This window comes from Anguilla anguilla, chromosome 1, assembly GCF_013347855.1.
Source record: "Anguilla anguilla isolate fAngAng1 chromosome 1, fAngAng1.pri, whole genome shotgun sequence".
Classification (NCBI taxonomy): Eukaryota; Metazoa; Chordata; class Actinopteri; order Anguilliformes; family Anguillidae; genus Anguilla; species Anguilla anguilla.
The window spans coordinates 42,347,789-42,366,132 of NC_049201.1; positions in this window are offsets into that span (position 1 = coordinate 42,347,789).

An 18,344-nucleotide genomic window follows, 5' to 3' on the forward strand; every position below is an offset into this window, starting at 1 on the left:
GAGTCAGGAAGAAAAGTGAACATGGATGGAAGATGAAATGCAAAAAGTATGTCTTTGAGCCTCACTCCTGGTCCTGGAGAGCCGCAGGGTCGGTTGGCTTTCGTTGTTACTCAGCACTTCAGTAACACAGCTATTGATCAGTTAAAGCAGTTGATTGCACAGTAAATTCAGGTCGCCTTGTTTCTTAGGTCTGAATCAGTCGCTGATTTTAAAGAAAAAACAAAAACCATAATTGTTTGAGAAGTGGCTTGACAAAGAGGCTATTGTGACCTCTGTCTGGTGGAGGACTGAAGTACAATGCAAGAAATAAATGGGAGACAAATTGGTGGCCCTCGTTATAATCCATGGTAAATTAACATATACCGATACAGTTGAATTGCACTGTTCATTGTCATAAATTTGCCATACACCTGCCATGATAGCAGACTGCAGGTTGAAATAGATGTCATTAAACCGACATAATGTAAACCGCAATGACTTTGATATCTATTATCTAAAATTTGTTGCATACATAGCGGCAATGGTAGACTGCTTGTCATGAGTTGTAATATGCTGCTGTGGTAGGGCATGAATTTGGTGTTATGTCATGATTTTGGCAGTATTATGTAAGCTTTTGGGTATATAGTTCAAGAAATATTATCATATCATCAGTTCATACAGATGGTTATTTTACTGTTGTAATTATAGTTAAACACCAAATTTAAGGGCATAACAGCATGGTTTTGCCCAGGAAACAAAAGCAAAAAAAATCACTTCCTGAACCAGTGACTCTTTTCATAAGAACATGAGTTTAATTTCCCACCACAGTTCTTGAAACAGGATTGACAATGTTGTATAGTGTATCTCTCCCTGACTGCTCATCAGGCTCCTTAACTGGAGCCACCTATAAACCCATCTCCTTTGTAAGCTATGTGATTTCAGGTGAATGCTCCCTCATGTAGCTCTAATAAATATGATTTAAGCCTTACTGAATTATTATCTAATTGGTAGCATTATGACTAGGAGATGATAATTTATCAACATCCAATAAATCCAGCTTCCATCCTTGCAACTAGCTTTTTTTAAAATAATTACCATCTATGGGCTGTTGAATACTGTATCATGTGAATCTTTTGGTTAAATTCTGATAGCATTGCACAAATAAAAGGATTTAACAATTTGAAGTTTTTTAAATACATTGACCCATTTACCAACATGCCTCTAGTTCTGAAGTTAGAGCAAACTCAAAAGGTGGACCAAGAAATAATTAAGGTTCAAAGACAAGGGGGCCTAAAAAGGTATCTTCAAAGTCAGGGGTTCAGGGGGTCGAGGGGGGCACAAAGCTAAAGGGGCTCCATTAAAATGAACGGGGAAGGGGGAAGGTGGGTTAAAGCAAATGTGAATGTTGCAAATCTTACAGATAATAAGGCCCTATAAGCCTCCAATCCCCACTTGACCATAAAGGAGCTTTGAGGCTTTACTCAGAGACTGCCTTGAACTACAGCAACCCTTAAGCTTGACTCTTCTTAAACTCTGTGTAACTGCCAGCATTATTTTTTTTATTTTTGTTTCATTCTGTTAAGACTATTCAGTGTCTGCCAACACATCAGCTGCCTCTGCACGTGTAAATGGCAATTACTTTAAAGACACCTCAACTGCATTTAAAGACACTTCAACTGCAACTGTACAACAGCATAGATCTACTAATGTCACTCCTGGAACACCTCTCACCTTGAATGGTTCACATTTCCATATGAAACTAAAACTTCATCAATTCAGTTACACACAAAACAATAAGCGATACAAACAATATCATGGGAAATCTATCAGAATGAAAGATAACATCACAATTTGAATAATGAAGTACTAGTTAATTGTATGTTTTTCAAATGATTGATCTGATTTGCTCAGAGTCAGACTTAGAATATATAACATTCTGAATCAAATTAATTGGTAGCGCACATATATGTAGAATTAATTTTTAGGATCATATGACAGTGTTTACTTTGAGCAGGAAGAGAGTTGTCTGCTGAAATAGAAGAGGGAGGCTCGAGAGAGAGAGGCTATGAATCCTCATCACACACTATCAATGACTAACTGATTTAAACTAAACAGTATTTTGCTATGAGTGACATTTTGGTTAGTTATAATCTGTGATATTGACAATGACAGCTCCACCCTATATGAGAAGCCTCAAAGGCCTGAATGCTTGACCCTTACAGTGAGGGCATCCGGTGGCATTGTTATGCTGTGGGGGGCATTTTCCTGGCATGGTTTGGGTCCACTTGTCCCGTTAAAGGGAAGGGTCACTGCAAATCAATATGTAGTTATTCTGAGTGGTCACCTTTATCCTATGATGATACATTTCTATCCTGATGGGAGTGGTCTCTTCCAGGATGACAATGCCCCAATTCACAAGGCACGAGGGGCCACTGAATGGTTCAAGGAGTATGACAATGATGTGAATCATATGCTATGGCCTTCGCAGTCACCAGATCTCAACCCAATTGAACACCTATGGGACATGTTAGACAGCACTCTCCACCACCATCATCAAAACACCAAATGAAGCAATATCTTTTGGAAGAATGGTGTTCCATCCTTCCAGTAGAGTTCCAGAGACTTGTAAGTTCTATGCCAAGGTGTACTGAAGCTGTTCTTGCAGCTTGTGGTGGCCCAACACCTAACTAAGACACTTTATGTTGGTTTTTCCTTTAATTTGCCACTTGGCTGCGTGTGTGTGTGTGTGTGTGTGTGTGTGTGTGTGCATGCGTGTGTGTGTGCATATGTAAATGTATATATTTGTTTGGACAAAGGCATATATTTTTCTTGATTGTGCTCTGTATGCCACATTTTTAGATTTGTAATGAGAAAAAAAAACAGTCAGGGACATAGGGAAAACAACTAGAACTAGAATCTACACTGCAAGATGCAAACCACTTGTTAGTCACAAAAACAGGATGGTGAGATTAGGGTTAGCTAAGACGTATCTAAAAGAGCCTGCAAAGTTCAGGAAAAAGGTGTTGTGGATGAGACCAAGATTCACTTCTATCAGAGTGAGGGCAAGAGAAAAGTGTGCAGACCGAAAGGAACTGCCTAAGATCCAAAGCACCCTCTCCTCATCTGTGAAACATGGTGGTGGGTGTTATGGTTCGGGCATACAGGTACTGATACTTTCTGCTTCAGGTACTGGCACTGCATTAATGATATAACTGCTAATAGCAGCAGCAGAATAAATTATGATATGTACAGAAGAATCTTATCTGCTCACGTTGAAGCATATAATGTACATCCAAACCCACTGAACGGTTCTTCATCTGTTCACAAGACAGTGTTTCAAAACATACTGCTAAACAAACATGTTTTTCAAAGTCAAAGACTGGAAAAAAAGTCTTGACTGGCTAAGTCATTCACCCAATATGAATACAATAGAGCATGCGTTTCAAATGCTGAAGAGAACTTAAGGTAACTAGCCATCCAAACAAGCAGGAGCTGAAGATGACAGCAGGACAGGCCTGGTAGAGCATCACCAGAGAAGATACTCAGTGCTTGGGGATGTCCATGGGTCACAGACTTCAAGCAGTCATTGCACGTAAAGAATATGCGACTAAATACTAGACATGATCACTTTCATTTGCATAACGTTAATGTCCAAACATTGCAGTGCACTGAAATGGGATGACTATGTATAAAATGTGCTGTCATTTCTACATGGTAAAACCAAAGTGTATGAAAATTAAAGATGAGAATGTAACCACGTGTGAACGGTTTGATTACAAATATGAAATTGTGGTGTACAGAGCCAAATAAAGAAAGAAATGACTTTGTCCAAAACTTTATGGAGCTCACTGTATATATATATCCAAGAAATCTGCTGTAAAGGGGAACGCAATATAGCATTGTAATAAATTCCATATTGATTCAAAAACAAAAAAAGTATACAAGAATCCAGGGACTGACCAAGTAATTAATATGTTGGCAAATTTACATTTCCTCATTACATTTCCACTGGGTCTCCTTTAGTTATTCTGTTCTCAATAGCAGTATATATTCAAGTCCATTTTTAATTGTCCAAGATTACATATTCAAAGCTAATGACTGGCAAAGGTCTAAAATATGTAATAAAAGGAAAATGTTTCATATAATTGTTAACTATTAATGTTTTAGAAAATGTTACAATTCCTTAAATCACATAGATAAGGATATGGATCTTGTTCTAAGAAGAGTCTGGAGACCCAATTTAAATCCCCCTATCAATTTACTCAATGGTAAACTATGCCAGTGGAATATCCACAAATTAAAAAGGTAAAGATCCAGTTTCTTTAACTGCTAAGTGCCAAAGCACTTCAAAAGGTTCATCTACATATCTCATTAATGAAACACACATCAATTAATGGGTTTAATAAAAGATGATAACAATCAGGAAAAACTCCAGAAAGTACTCATCCCCCTTGAACTTTTTCACATTTACATCAAATCCTAAAATTTTAATGCATTGAAATATTTTCTCCACATCACCAACATAATAATTTCAACAACTTCATGATGCAAAAAGTACACATATCAAAAAAGAAGAAGAAAAGAAAAAAAGGCTTACATTTATTCACACCCCTGCAAACACACACACCTCACATTTAGATGAAGAAAATGTTCCTCATTCCTCCATGCAAATTTGTTACCAAGTTAGATGGAGAGTGTCGGTGGACAGAAATTTTCAGGTCATACCAAAGTGTTTCTGAGGCTAGGCTTTGGCTCAGCCATTCTAGAAGACTGACCTTGTCAGGCATTTCTCTGCAGATTTTGCTGTTTCATTGGGTCCTGTTGAAACATGAAACTTTGCCCTAAATGGAGATATCTTGTGGACTTAAACAGTTCCTCCTCAATAATTTGACTGTAGTTGGCTCCATCCATCTCAACCTTTATGGAAACATCTTGCCTGTGATGGCTTCCCAGTCCCCTCTGCTTAAAAGCAACCCCATAGCATGATGCTGCTACCACCATGCTTGATCGTACAGATATTACCAGGGTGATGGGCTGTGTTTGGTTTGCACCAAACACAAAACATTGCTTTCAGGCCAATAAGCTCAACTTCATTCTCATCAAATCACAATTTCTTCCAGAAGGCCTCAGCCATGCTCCAGGCAAAATCCAGATGTGACTTAATGTTAGCCTTTTCAGAAGTGGTTTCCATCTAGCCACTCTCTGAAAGAGACCAAATCTGCAAAATACATAAGAGATTGATGATCTCTGGACAATTTGTCCAATTTGAGCCAATGAGCTCTACAACTCTGTTAGTTGTGTAGCTGGTCTCGTGGTCACTGAACAATTGCCCTTCTTGTCCAGTTCCTCAGTTTGGTAGGATATTGGTACCATCTGGGTTGCACCATGTTTTGCCAGTTCATAAAATGGTGGTCCTAAGAAGGGTAAAAGCTTTGACAAACTTTGTATAACCTTCTTTAGCTTTTTGCCTTGTAGTTCCACAGTTCTATGGTCATCATGACAGCATCTCTGACCTGCATTTTCAGTTGAGACCTCACAAAGTTGGTGATATACAGACGAGTGACAAATTAACCCCTTCATGCAGATACCAAATCTGCCCAATTGTTGCCCATTTAGGGGGTACCCTATTTAAAAGCTTTATAACTCTCAAGAGCATCGCAAAGAATTGAAAAATGGCTTAAGTGAAGCAAGACATCTGTACCATTTACAATACTAACTATCTAGATTAGTTTATATTCATAATTTAGGAAGAAATGAAGTGCCACAAATGCAATTGTCTAGGCAATAAAGCAAAAATGATTTTTTTTTTAGTTTGCAATGAAATACTGAGAGATCCCATATATAAAACAGGTTAAACTATACATGTGCTGGATCAAAAACTCCTTGACCTCAGCTGCATAAAATCTAAGGGTGGATATGCAGAACTACTAAAGATCTGTGAAGGAAAAAGTAAGCAGTGTACCCAGTGTCTCTAAATCTATCCAAAATGTCTAAATTATTTATTGCTGTAAATCACAACATGCATTTCATTACAAATGAACTGTTTTGAGAAACTCACTTTTGTGTCATTTTCAAGTGGGAATTACAAGCTTTCCATCAGTACAGTGGTCTAAAATATCCAGGGGTCCAGAAACATATCCAAAATCTCTCCAAATATAAATAAAATGCTTTTTGTCCATTATAAAGCATATCAATGTTTAAGATGAAACACTGATATCTGATTTAAAAATAATGCAAAAAACATTATCACACAATGTGGTACAATACCTGAATGTGTAATCATTACCCCGCATATGTTTTTCTGTACTCTACAGGCAGTATGTAATGTTTCCTTGTATGGGAATGGCACGACATTAAAGCAATATTCAACTGCCCACCACATTTTGGCAATGTTCCAGCTCACATCACATCCGGTGCATGAACACAAACCCTGCTGAAGCTACCAACAAATGCTTATGTTACTGTGTGGAATATCCTCATTATAAAATCCCACGAACCTATTTGAAGAGTCAATTTCAAACATAACGTGCATAACCAAAATATTTTGAGCAGTAACACTTACATATCAAAAAAGAAATGTTATCTGTGTTCAGTAGATAGAGACAGACAGAGAATCAATGGTGTCGTCTCCTCTCCTGACTTACTCCAGAAAACTATGTCAGCTAGGTCTATCAGCAAACATATGGCTTAAATATGCTCAGAAGTCCTCAATAATAATAGTGTCTTACAAAGACAAAACTGATTGATATCATTTTGCCTGGTGCAGTGTCTTTTACTGCTACCACAAAGTGAATGAGTAAGGCAGCAATGATGATTCACAACTTTCGGTTACGCAGGTAACCGATTTCACAAACAAATTGTCCAAGACAATATATGACCACTCAGCCTCAAAAGGGACATACACAATAATAGCAATGGTAAGGTTGTATATTTATTCCATATTTAGTCCTAGATATTTACAGTAGAATGACAAAATTTGAAAAATTTGTCTTGTTTATTTCATTATTCAGTGAGAAGAGTTCACCGCTTCCATTAATAATTATTAAACACCAGGTAAATAATTACCTAAGGTCTCCCCAAATTTACACCACATGTAGATGGGTTACAATGCAATCTAGATTGCCTAATCTCCAAATCTGCAGCTATGACCTTCCTGGGTACCAACTCTCTCGTTTTCTCATTAGATGGCATTCTGTAAAGCTATAACAGCAAAAAAGCATGTTGTTTGTTATAGCAACTCGGCAGCTGTTACATTTATACAGAAGGGGGGAATCATATTTCTTTGGTCACCTAGCATCAAATACTCACTAAAATAATGGTGGGTGCAGACTGTGGCACAATTGAAAAGAAAATATTGATGCCATGAAATAATATTCAATCAGTATACTATGTTTGAAGGGAAAACGCAGGATTAATGTTTCTGCTTTAAAATCAAACTTTAGTGATGCAATGTATTTCACAAGATTAGAGAAGCTTGTTTCCACTTGAGAGATCTCAAGATCAAAAAAGTAAGTCATAATAATACAAACAATTCTATGAGAAGGCTTATTTTCCATTAATTGAGAGGGATAAAATGTATCTTCGAATGTGTGAGAATGCTTGCAAGATAAAATAAGGGATAAATGTTTTTCAGAAAATGTTAGAATGTACTTTGGGTAAATCCATGTCCTTTTTCTTTCTCTGAATACCATTTGGTGTGTGGCACGTGACAGCATTCTTACAGATGCTACATTTCCCAGGTGAGCTCATGCCATATGATTCACATTGTGAAGGACTCACTAGAAAACAGCCCATAGCGCCATACATGTAATTAAGACAACAAAACTTCATCAGTGCATGTTGCAATGAGGCCTCCCCTCTTGGCAGATTTACAGACTCACACACATGCATGTGTATGTGTGTTTGTGTGCATGTGTGTGTATGTGCATGTGTCCTGGCTTAAGAAATCAAATACCTTACTCATACCACAATACACTGTATGAGTGAAATTGTCTGGAATTTAAAATGACAAGCCTGTTTGATCAGATTTTATTGAAACAGTCTTCTATTCATCACAAAACATTGAACTTAACATTAAGGATCTCTTTACGCCTGAAACTTCAATGCGAATTCCAGGAACGTCAACACATCTGCTTTAAGTGATCAAATGATCAAACTATTTGTAATAATAAATGAAAACCGCACAATAAACACGGTCACACAGTGTGTGGTAATCCCTGTTAATGCCTTCTAATGTTCACTTGCAGCACCACAACATTAGAATAGCTCTTTGAGGTTAACACAAAGTGCCACTTTGTTTCTCCCACATGGTCTAAATTAAAAGCAATCCACCAGTGTAAAACAGTACTCCTCAACCACCACCACCCCCCTCCACCCCGAATAAGGTCATTCCCAGTACAGGGGAGGGGGGAATCTCACTTTGAGCGAGACATCCCTTTCAGGACAATCATCTTTCAGGCAACTCACCCAGGAATATTAGTCTTATTTCATTTAATCACCAAATCCTAAAGCCAGAGATTTCAATTCATTAAAGGCACTCAAGAATTCAGGCCAGCTGTTTCCTGCCGCTTGGCTGAGGACAAGGTGGAGAAAGACGGGCAACTCAATCCCTAGCAATGCTTGGCTGTGCTCAGCATAATTCAGACCCCTAATTATACTGCACACTTCCATCGCTTAAAGAGGAGGCTGTCGATCAGGCAGCCAGTAGAAACGGCTTAAAGCTTTCCTCCACACACCACCGGGGAGAGCACACTAATTCAATCACTGCAACCAAAGTCGGTCATATTTACACACTTTTGCCTCTTTTTCCACCGACTGCAGTTGAGCACAAATCTCAATAAAAGAGGATTCCACCTCAGATGATGTTGTCACCTTGTAATTAAATAATTTTGTTGTACAGAACAGGAAACCCTCGACTTTGGACAGACATGTTTGTCAAGACAATAAAATGCTGTAAGGTTCTGGATAAGGTTGCCTCATTATGCTGGACCAAAAATAGGAAAAAGTGTAAAATACAGAAGAATGCAGCAATAAACATAGGAACATTTTCATCTGGTTACTGCTGTAAAGAAATGCAGTGCTTTAGATAAAATGGTTTGTTGCTGTCAAACAGATTTAATGTGTAAACACAGGTAATATCACATTTCATATTTTCTCTCCATCTGTCCCACCTTTTTAGGACCAAACATAAAATAATAACATTTTCTTGTTGTCAATAATAGCAGTATTCTTCTTCTTCTTATTATTATTATTATTGTAAGTAGTACTAGTTTTATTATTACTACTATTGTTATGAATTCATATACTGTATTATTTAAACACTTCTATGTTATAATGTGACTACATATTTGCAGCAGAGGCGTTGAGTGTCTGCTTGTTGCTCCTACTGCAGTTCCAGGCAGATTAAGCCCCTTTTCTAAATCTCCTTGTTTTAACAGTGTGATGCAATCCAGCCAGAACCCACACTTTATCTGCAAGCATTGCAGCACATGTTCACACTGCATCAGCCCTCTGCTTTGGCAGCAGTGTCCCTCCTTGGGACAAACAGAGAGAACTGTTTCAGCGGAGGTAAACTGGGGCTGTTGTGTGAAAAGCTCTTTATTGTCCTCGACTGCTCCACTACCCTAAATGAAAAAAAAAAACATGGCCTCAGTTTCTCATAGTTTGTTGAATGGTAGACATACCTCAGTGTTTTTTTCTCTCTTTCTTTTCCCCTTGGCGAATTTTTCAGCATTGTATAGTTGTGAGGGAGCACTTCACACACACCACATATCAAGCATTCCTTTGCACTGGAGACTCGGCTTTAAAGATGCTTCGGTGCATCATTTACTAATTGATTAAGGGAAAGTGCATGAGATTATAATTATGTTGTCACGCGAACATATTTAGTGAACCAATGCACCGCACACATATATTTAAATGAAAGCATTGTTATCCTGTGCTGATTTTCCAAATCATTCTGAATACACAGAATCAGTATGGCCATCGAGACGAATATATGACACCAATAATCTTTTATGCTTGCATGGGAATAAGATCCATTCAAATGCATCTAATTTATATTTTTATTTTCTTTCGTATTTGTATAAATTTGTTTAGGAATTTACATACATCGGTGCAAGATGCTGGTTGAGAGGCTACCTGTACCAAAAGTTCATAGTGAACGTCTTTTTGATGGAATAAATACAAGACAACACAGAGTCACTTTAAATACATTGTTCTACCAAACATGGCATTATATACTTGTCAGTACTGATGTGAAAGCTATTCTAAGATAAAGTTAAAACAAGAAGACTAAAACCTTATCTTTTGCTGCCCCCTCTGTACTCCAGGTGAAAGTGAAATTATCTCTCTAACTGTTAATAGAGTGCTCGGATGCAATGCATTGCTGATACTGTACTAATATGACCCTCTCTGGGACTGTGTACAAGAATGGCTCAAAGACTGCCAGCTCATTTCTATTGAATAGAGAATAAGTTTAAGCCATGCCCTGCATATATAAGTGACATGTTTTTGTCAAGTGTCTCTCAGTAAAGTAATACGATAATGATATAATCCTTGTAATAAACATACATGAACATTCTCACCAGTTTATAACACATGATGCCAGGCAAAAGTGAGACTTGCTGTAAATTGGTTGCAATTTGGTTCATGTGTGCTTATGTCAATGATACATTATGTACTGTAGCACTTACGGTATGGTGAATACTATGCAAGACCAACTTCCAATATTGCTTTCCCTATATATTTAGAAAATCCACAACTCATTTCTAATGTAATAGTTACATAGGTCCAAAAATAATAAAAAGTAAAGATAAAAAAAAAAGAGAACATGAAAATAGTTCTAGTGGATTCCAAGCAATAAAATAAATTTTGATCAATCAAGAACAAATTAGAGTGAAGTACAAGTAAGCAAACTAATAGTTTTTGGCAAAGACAGGCATATTGATTTAACTGATTGGTCACCATAACTGTCACTGACTTTGCATTACTACCAGTAATGAAAGAATGCCTATTATTCCTTTCAGTAATATAAACTCTCTTCTTGTTGATCCTGTGTCAACATATATGCATTAAACAGACTTGAATAAAGCAATAACATTTTGTGCGAATTCAGAATATCAATGACTTGCATGAATAATTATATTATCATATTAGATATATAAAATTATACATGTGGAACATTCTCAATAAGATAATTTACCAACAATCTACACAGTTGCAGCGGTATAAGACTTCCTGTTATATTACTCTTTCTGTTAAAATCATTGTGGCTTGGCATGCAAATCATATGGATGCACTGAAACAATTCACGCATGTAAGCACACAGCAGGGACATTTCTATATACAGCCACCTATTTCATCATGACAGCACTTACGGATAAGATACATATGCAGAGAATTTTCTTTTACTGTTGTTTTTACCTACACACTTTCATATATCACTGGAAGAAAACCTTATACTTCACTCAACAGCAATGAACAATGTGCAAAACACCAGTTTGGACCCACTGGCCACGTCTCCCCCAATAGTATCGGTCCAGCTGTTAAAAAGGGGTCTGCACTCCCAGACCCATGGATAACTGTGTACAAAGACTTTCTTCCTTTTAACAGTACTTTCAACGGTACCGTGTTTACTTAGTTCTATATACATCGCTATGTACGTGATCGGTTCCCCACGGCAAGATGGCACCTACACAGAAAGTAAACAGATTGTATAACACAGTGCTCTATGACCAACAGCAACAACTGTGAAAAGAAAACACTTTCCTTTGACTCTCAATCGGCTGGCAGTTGGCATATAATGAACAACAGCTCCCGGGGACAGGGAGAAAGATGTGGGAAAACTTTAATTAAAAGCTTGTCAGTACAATTTTACCTGAGTGACATCATCCAACTGCAAGCTTTTTTCTTTTTTTGCCTGTCTTTGTTGTCTGCAGAATAGCAGGCAGTGCTCCTGTTTTGCCACAGGCAAACAATTCAGACATAGTTTAAGCACTGGGAAATTCAATATTACGAACAAACAACAATTATCCATTCACTGGTCGTTTCTGCTATAATGTTTCAATTAGCACACCCAGGTGGGATAATGCCACCTTTCCTTGAATTTAAAATCTGCAAGTGAAAACTATGAGATCCACATTAGTGTTACCTTTCTCACACCTTTTTTGAGAACTGGTTTAAATGCATTCACATCTGCTTTCTCAAGGCATTTTTATTCAGTCCTCTGCTATTGTACAGCTAAAATATGACACTTTCATAGCTACAGAAGTGCTCACTCTTCACAGAATAGGTTGTCATTGGTCCACAAAAGCAAAAATACTGTGAAAATGTTGAAAAAGACAACACAATTCTGAATTGAGAGTATAACAGAAGGTTCCAGACTACTTTCTCAGAATATTCTTAAGGATTTTGATGTGCTGCTCACACTAATACAGGAAACACAGTTGATTTGCTATCTGAGATAAAATAACACAGCCAAAATAAACCATTCACATCTTCTAAGGAGTGAAGGAATGGCAGGGCACATCTACCAGGGTGGACAAGGTAGGTGCACACAATAGGAAGTTGCCCTCTTATCTGTGGTCCCTAATCTGAGGCATATAATCAGTCATTTGTCCTTAACAAAATAGTTTTATAATTTTGTATGTTTTCAGTTTTTTTAAACTGTATATATTTATATTATGAACACAGTTTGGCAAATTAATTTTTGTTATAGCTGAGTTATGTGAATTGCTTATATGAAAAGCAAAACACACATTTCATTGCTACTCAAATTTTGATTGAATCCAGACCTGAAAATTAACAAAAATGTTTGCTTCTAAAGTTAATTGTTTGTGTACCTGGGTGGCAGCTTGCAAAATGAAATAAAATAAATACAATATAAAAAATAAAAAAATAATAAAATTTAGCAATATACCGCTAACCACTATATTGAAAAGACTATTTAAAATGGAAGTTACATTTACACGTGTAAGTAATTTTAAATGGTTGATGATATATCATCGATTCAGTTCATATGTCTGTGGTCATCCGTTTTTCTCAGCATTGTTTCCCAAGATTCATTCTGCTGATTACCCACATTTGGATTAACAGGTACTAATTGAAATCCACTGTGCAATTAGTGAGAGGATTCATAAAGAGATTGATGATGATTCTAATTACATTCTGGTACCTAAGCAATGAATGAATAACACAAGAATGGACACAACCTGCTGATATCTGAATTACATTTAGCCTGTGAAACAGATCCAGGAACACCTTTTCATGATTTAAACACAGGTAAAATGACAATGCATGGCACAGAATGCACATAAACACATTTTTTCTTTATAAACATGTGTTATTTAACTGTTAACCATACTCACACAATATTGCAAGACACTTTTACTGTCACAAAAAGCCTGAGAGAAAATTTTGATATTCTGGAATACAGGACTAGAAAGCTGCGGGTTATCTCTAACATACATTTCACTTGATAATTTCATTAATTTGCTGGTGTACTGTTTTCCTTGTGCAGTTTCCCACGTTTGGCACATAGATGTTGAAATGTTCTGCTCCTGTGCTTGTTTGATGGCTACAAACGATCTCAAGTGGACAACACAGTATCTACAGTATGTTGTCTGTCAAATGATGCCTTGTTTTTGGGACAGGGAAGTCTCCAATATGATCATGGAAAAGAGCCATTGAAATTAATTTCTTCTCAATATTCCCTTTGTACAATCAACTGTTCAACCCAAACAGATTTCCATATTCAATCTAAACATCTTCATTTATTTACCGCATTACCTTAACTTAAACATCTATCTAAGAAAATGCAAAAATAGAATATAAATAGAATTTTTCTGTTTCTCCATTTCTCTGGCAATTTCTGGCCACAGTAAGCACTGGACTGCCACAAGCTGCATTCAACCTAAGACAACGCATCAGAAGTTTTGGTTGGCTTAAAGTATGGAAGGCTGATTTGGCTCCCTGAGGTTTCTACATCAGGACACATGACATAATTATTTTTTAAAACAATATAAATGGCATTTTTTTGTTCTACCACCACTAACTGAATGCTAGCTATCAAGATACAAGGTACTCTTTTGTACATTATTTGTTGCTGTCTTTGTGTGCATACAGTACACAACTGAATGATGTGATGGTAACACACCAATTAAAGGATGAAAGTCACTTGATTTGTCAATATTTAAGCATTTTGTACAAACTGCCATGTCACTATAAGTCAAGAATGTAGCCTATACATAAATTCTGTTCATTTTCTATGACCAAGCATTAAATCTAAATTGAGGCAGTGTTAGGCATTACTCCCAGAAGGAAGGTTTTGGACAGTACAGCTGTCCCTGTCGTTACTCACAAGTGGGCACCTGCTGTCTTTCTGCAGGAGCTGTGCATGAGGTGCTCTTATTGGACACAGCGATTGCGCTTCTCAGCTGGTGGACTGCAGAGTGAAAAGAGGTGGCAACTGGCAGGACGTGATTCGGAGGAAAAACCACCCAAGGACATTGAAGCTGTGGCGTTCCAGGCAAAATTGGAGTAAATATCTGACCTGGAAAAAAGGTGAAATCAATTAGTAAACATTTGTTGTAATAAATAAAAATAGTCAAATAGATTAAGCGAGGCATGAAAATGCTCAGTAAATTATTTTCATGAATTTATAGAAGAAAGATCCAAGGACATAAAAAGTCAAATATTCAAATAAAATATTCAAATATTTTAAATATTATATTATTTTCACGAAATAGCCTCTCCCACTATACTAATAGAACAATTCTATAGTTTTTTTTTTTTTGTTTTTTTATTTCTACACATTTCCTGGTGATACAAACCAAATCTTTACAAAGTTATGTCTGCAAATCGCATAAATATGTTCTTTTTCAGTCACATCATATAATCTCCTTACAATACATTTTAATCATTAATAATTGTGATGGCCATAAATGCATTTTACTTTCTTGCTTCCATGATTAACCTACTGTCCTGAAAATTTTTGCATGAAAGCAGAAAGCAACTAATTTATTTTACTTTTTCAGATGTTTATCACTGAAATAGGTCCTTTGCAGAGAGCCTTGTGGATTGTAGTTGAAAATGGATGTTCTCATTCTGTAACTGAGTTGATAGTTAATCCTCTAATAACTGATAGCGCTTGTTATATGTGACCTTGCATAAAGAAAGCAAATTTCACTTGATGCAGTGAACATGCAAACAAATAATGAACTGTTCTTTTCTTTCTAAAATGCTCATGCTTTCCTGGGTAAATTGAAAACATTGGACCTCATTCACAAAATATTTTTTTAATTATTCTTCAACTTTTGTTTTTAATAAACGTTCCTATGAAAAAGGAACATGGGGTTCATGAAACATGCACAGACCTTTGAGTGCTTATTCCAGGTGTATCAGAGGATGAATGCCATTGTCCTTAAACTGAATGTATGTACCTATCATTGTTTATTTGCAAAAAGAAGTACCCCAGCAATACCATAAAAGTTATGCGACCTGAAGGGTCCTGTATAAACATCAGCCATTCATTTCTCTCTGCAAACGTATCTGTGCCTCATATGCATGATCTCTAAAGACACTCTCTCCCCAAGCATGATTAGCCAAGTAATCCAAAAGGAACACATACACCATTGCGCGCCTGTGGGTCTATATAACATTATCAATTATCATTAATAAAATTTATCAATGAACAAAATAACAAGTGTTCTCAATAAGGTTATTTATTATGGTAAACTAAGATGAAAACTAGGCTAGAAAAAACTGAGAACTGCAATTACGGCTTGGTGTTGTGGCATGCTCCATGCCTATACAGCACCAAAAGTGTGGAACGTTTCATGGTATCCTACAGAAATAACCGTGATGACCACAGAATCTCAGCCCTCAAGAACATTAACTTTGGCACCTTCTGACCTCATTTAAATCAACGGAATTTGCAAACTTCACACATCTATATAATAAAGCCTCAAACTTGGTTCTATTTAGCCTTTTTTTCCACCTTTTTCCCGCCGATTACATCATCACAAATGTTCCAGTATTACAATCAATAAGTCTCCCCATTGGACATTTAGATAGATCAGCCTATAACAACATCGGATCTTGAGCCGGAAGTAGCCACTTGTAGTTACCATCTTTGGTTTGTGTGGAAGCTAGCTTGCTTGCTCAATAATAATTGCTTTTACAGCTGCATTATCTCTGAAACTCATTTGAATTTCTGAAATACATTCGCTATAATTTCACGGTGGTCACGTACTATATTTTTATGACTGGGGATGGGTATTGTTCACATTTTGAATGATACCCCTGCTAAAACAATACTTCTCAATTCTGAAATGATGCAATGGTGCAACATTTTGATGTGAGCAAAAAAAACTAAAACAAACCCAATCTATTTACAGTAATAGACAGCCAAGTAGATCATAACGTAAACAAAAATATGCACACACAAAACAGTGTATTAGTCTAGACCCTACAGCCAATATGATTTAGACAAGATCTGAGCACTTGGCCATATAGCTAAACAATATTAAAACATCAGTATCTGAGAGAATATGCTCGCCTGACTTACAACTGCTAGGACGTATCTATATTCTAGACATATGAATAGGTCCTAGGGGTGGGTGATCTGAATAATTTTAAAGACTCTTTTACCGAGTGGCTAACTAGCATGAATAGAGTACTACAGGCTCATACAGTGAAAATATGCTAAAATGAAGCAAACTGTACTAAAGCTATTTAGTAGTCAGTGTCAAAAAGCCATAGCCCAACAGTCTGTTTATCACCTACCATGTGCCTACAACTTTGGTTATGAGTGCTTTCACTTTCAAAAACAGTACATGTTGATTACTGTTACCTTTAATCAAAATTTCATGACCAAAGTGTTACTGTTTACCATACCAGCTTTGCTCACACAAATCAAAAACAGTATTATTGAGACACACAGGGGCAATCTCAATTTACAACACTCAGGCTGGCATAGTGGCTCGTTAAAAATCCCACACCAGTCCCCTTTGAAAATGCTTTGTCTGCTCACTCATTTGAAGGTCATCTGACTAGCTTTGTGTTATGCAAAACTGTTGTCAATCTCCATAAAATTCAGCTCCTGGGCTCTGACACTCTCAATGGAAAGTATAGCCAGTCCATTCAGTCTCTCCTGCCCTATAGCCTGATGCTCCTCACATAATTCTTGATTACTTTTGAAGGGATGGTTAACATTTTTAGACCCAAGTCCGCTAAGCTACTCGCATAGCTCACTCTCTGTTAACCGCTAGCTTTGTTAGCCAAATAACACTGATTTAATGGCGGCTGAGAATCACTACTTGATAGCTATTTCACAAAGACCCTATTAATAAAGCAACTTAAACATATATTTGCTACTAGAAACACTGTTTACAAAATATGCATTTACAATCTTGTAAATGCATATTTTGTAAACAGTGTTTATAGTTATTTTTGTACCACTTGCCTTATTAATGTGATTCTATTTCACGGCCGTTACTACTCCTTGTTGCACGACAGCTGATCACTCTAACAGTTGCTTGAAAAATGGCCCATTGTCACGCTTCCATATTCCCAGGGTTCATACACTTTTTCACCAATGATTTTCAATGACTTTTCCATGACTTCTCCACAACCTTTAACTGAATTTCCTGACTTTATCTCAGCGGGACGATTTAAAATTATTTATTGTAACACTAAGTAAAATTAGGTCTGCACCTGAAACATATGGTGCCTCTCCAACACCAGACAGACACACTTAGATACATTCTCTCATATTTGAATTCGAATAGTTTAACATCTTTGTCAATGTCTCAAACAGAGCTCGAAATTGTGACCATTTTGGTCGTTTTTTTTTTCTTTCTTTTTCCAGTCAAACGTCTCTTTCTCTGTACATTCAGTAGTTAGTACACTCAATATGTGCCTTGTGAGCTGACAGTGACCCTTCTAACCAGTCGTGAGCTTGACATTCTTACCATTAATGCTGATTTTAAATTGGTTAATATTAGCCTTCAATCACTCCCTTTCGCTGCACTCCACTGTCACACGACACAGAGAGCTAACGTGTTAACTAATGTTACCTGAAGACAAAAGTTCATGTTCAATTTATTAGCGTTATCGAAAGCTGAAAAGTTGAAGCGAATGATTACGGCATATTTTTTTTTGAAACGGTAGTGTTTTGTGTAGTGACCCGGTTGAAACAGCTAATTTCTCCAATGCAGTTTACTCTCGGTTGATTTAATTAGCGGTATTAATGTGACGAGAAGCGCTTTGTCGTTTGAATGCATAACGCGCAATTCCTTGAAGAGTCGACACATTTTAGGCGTGACAGTTTAACTGTTACTTGTAAACCGTACTGTTATATTGTC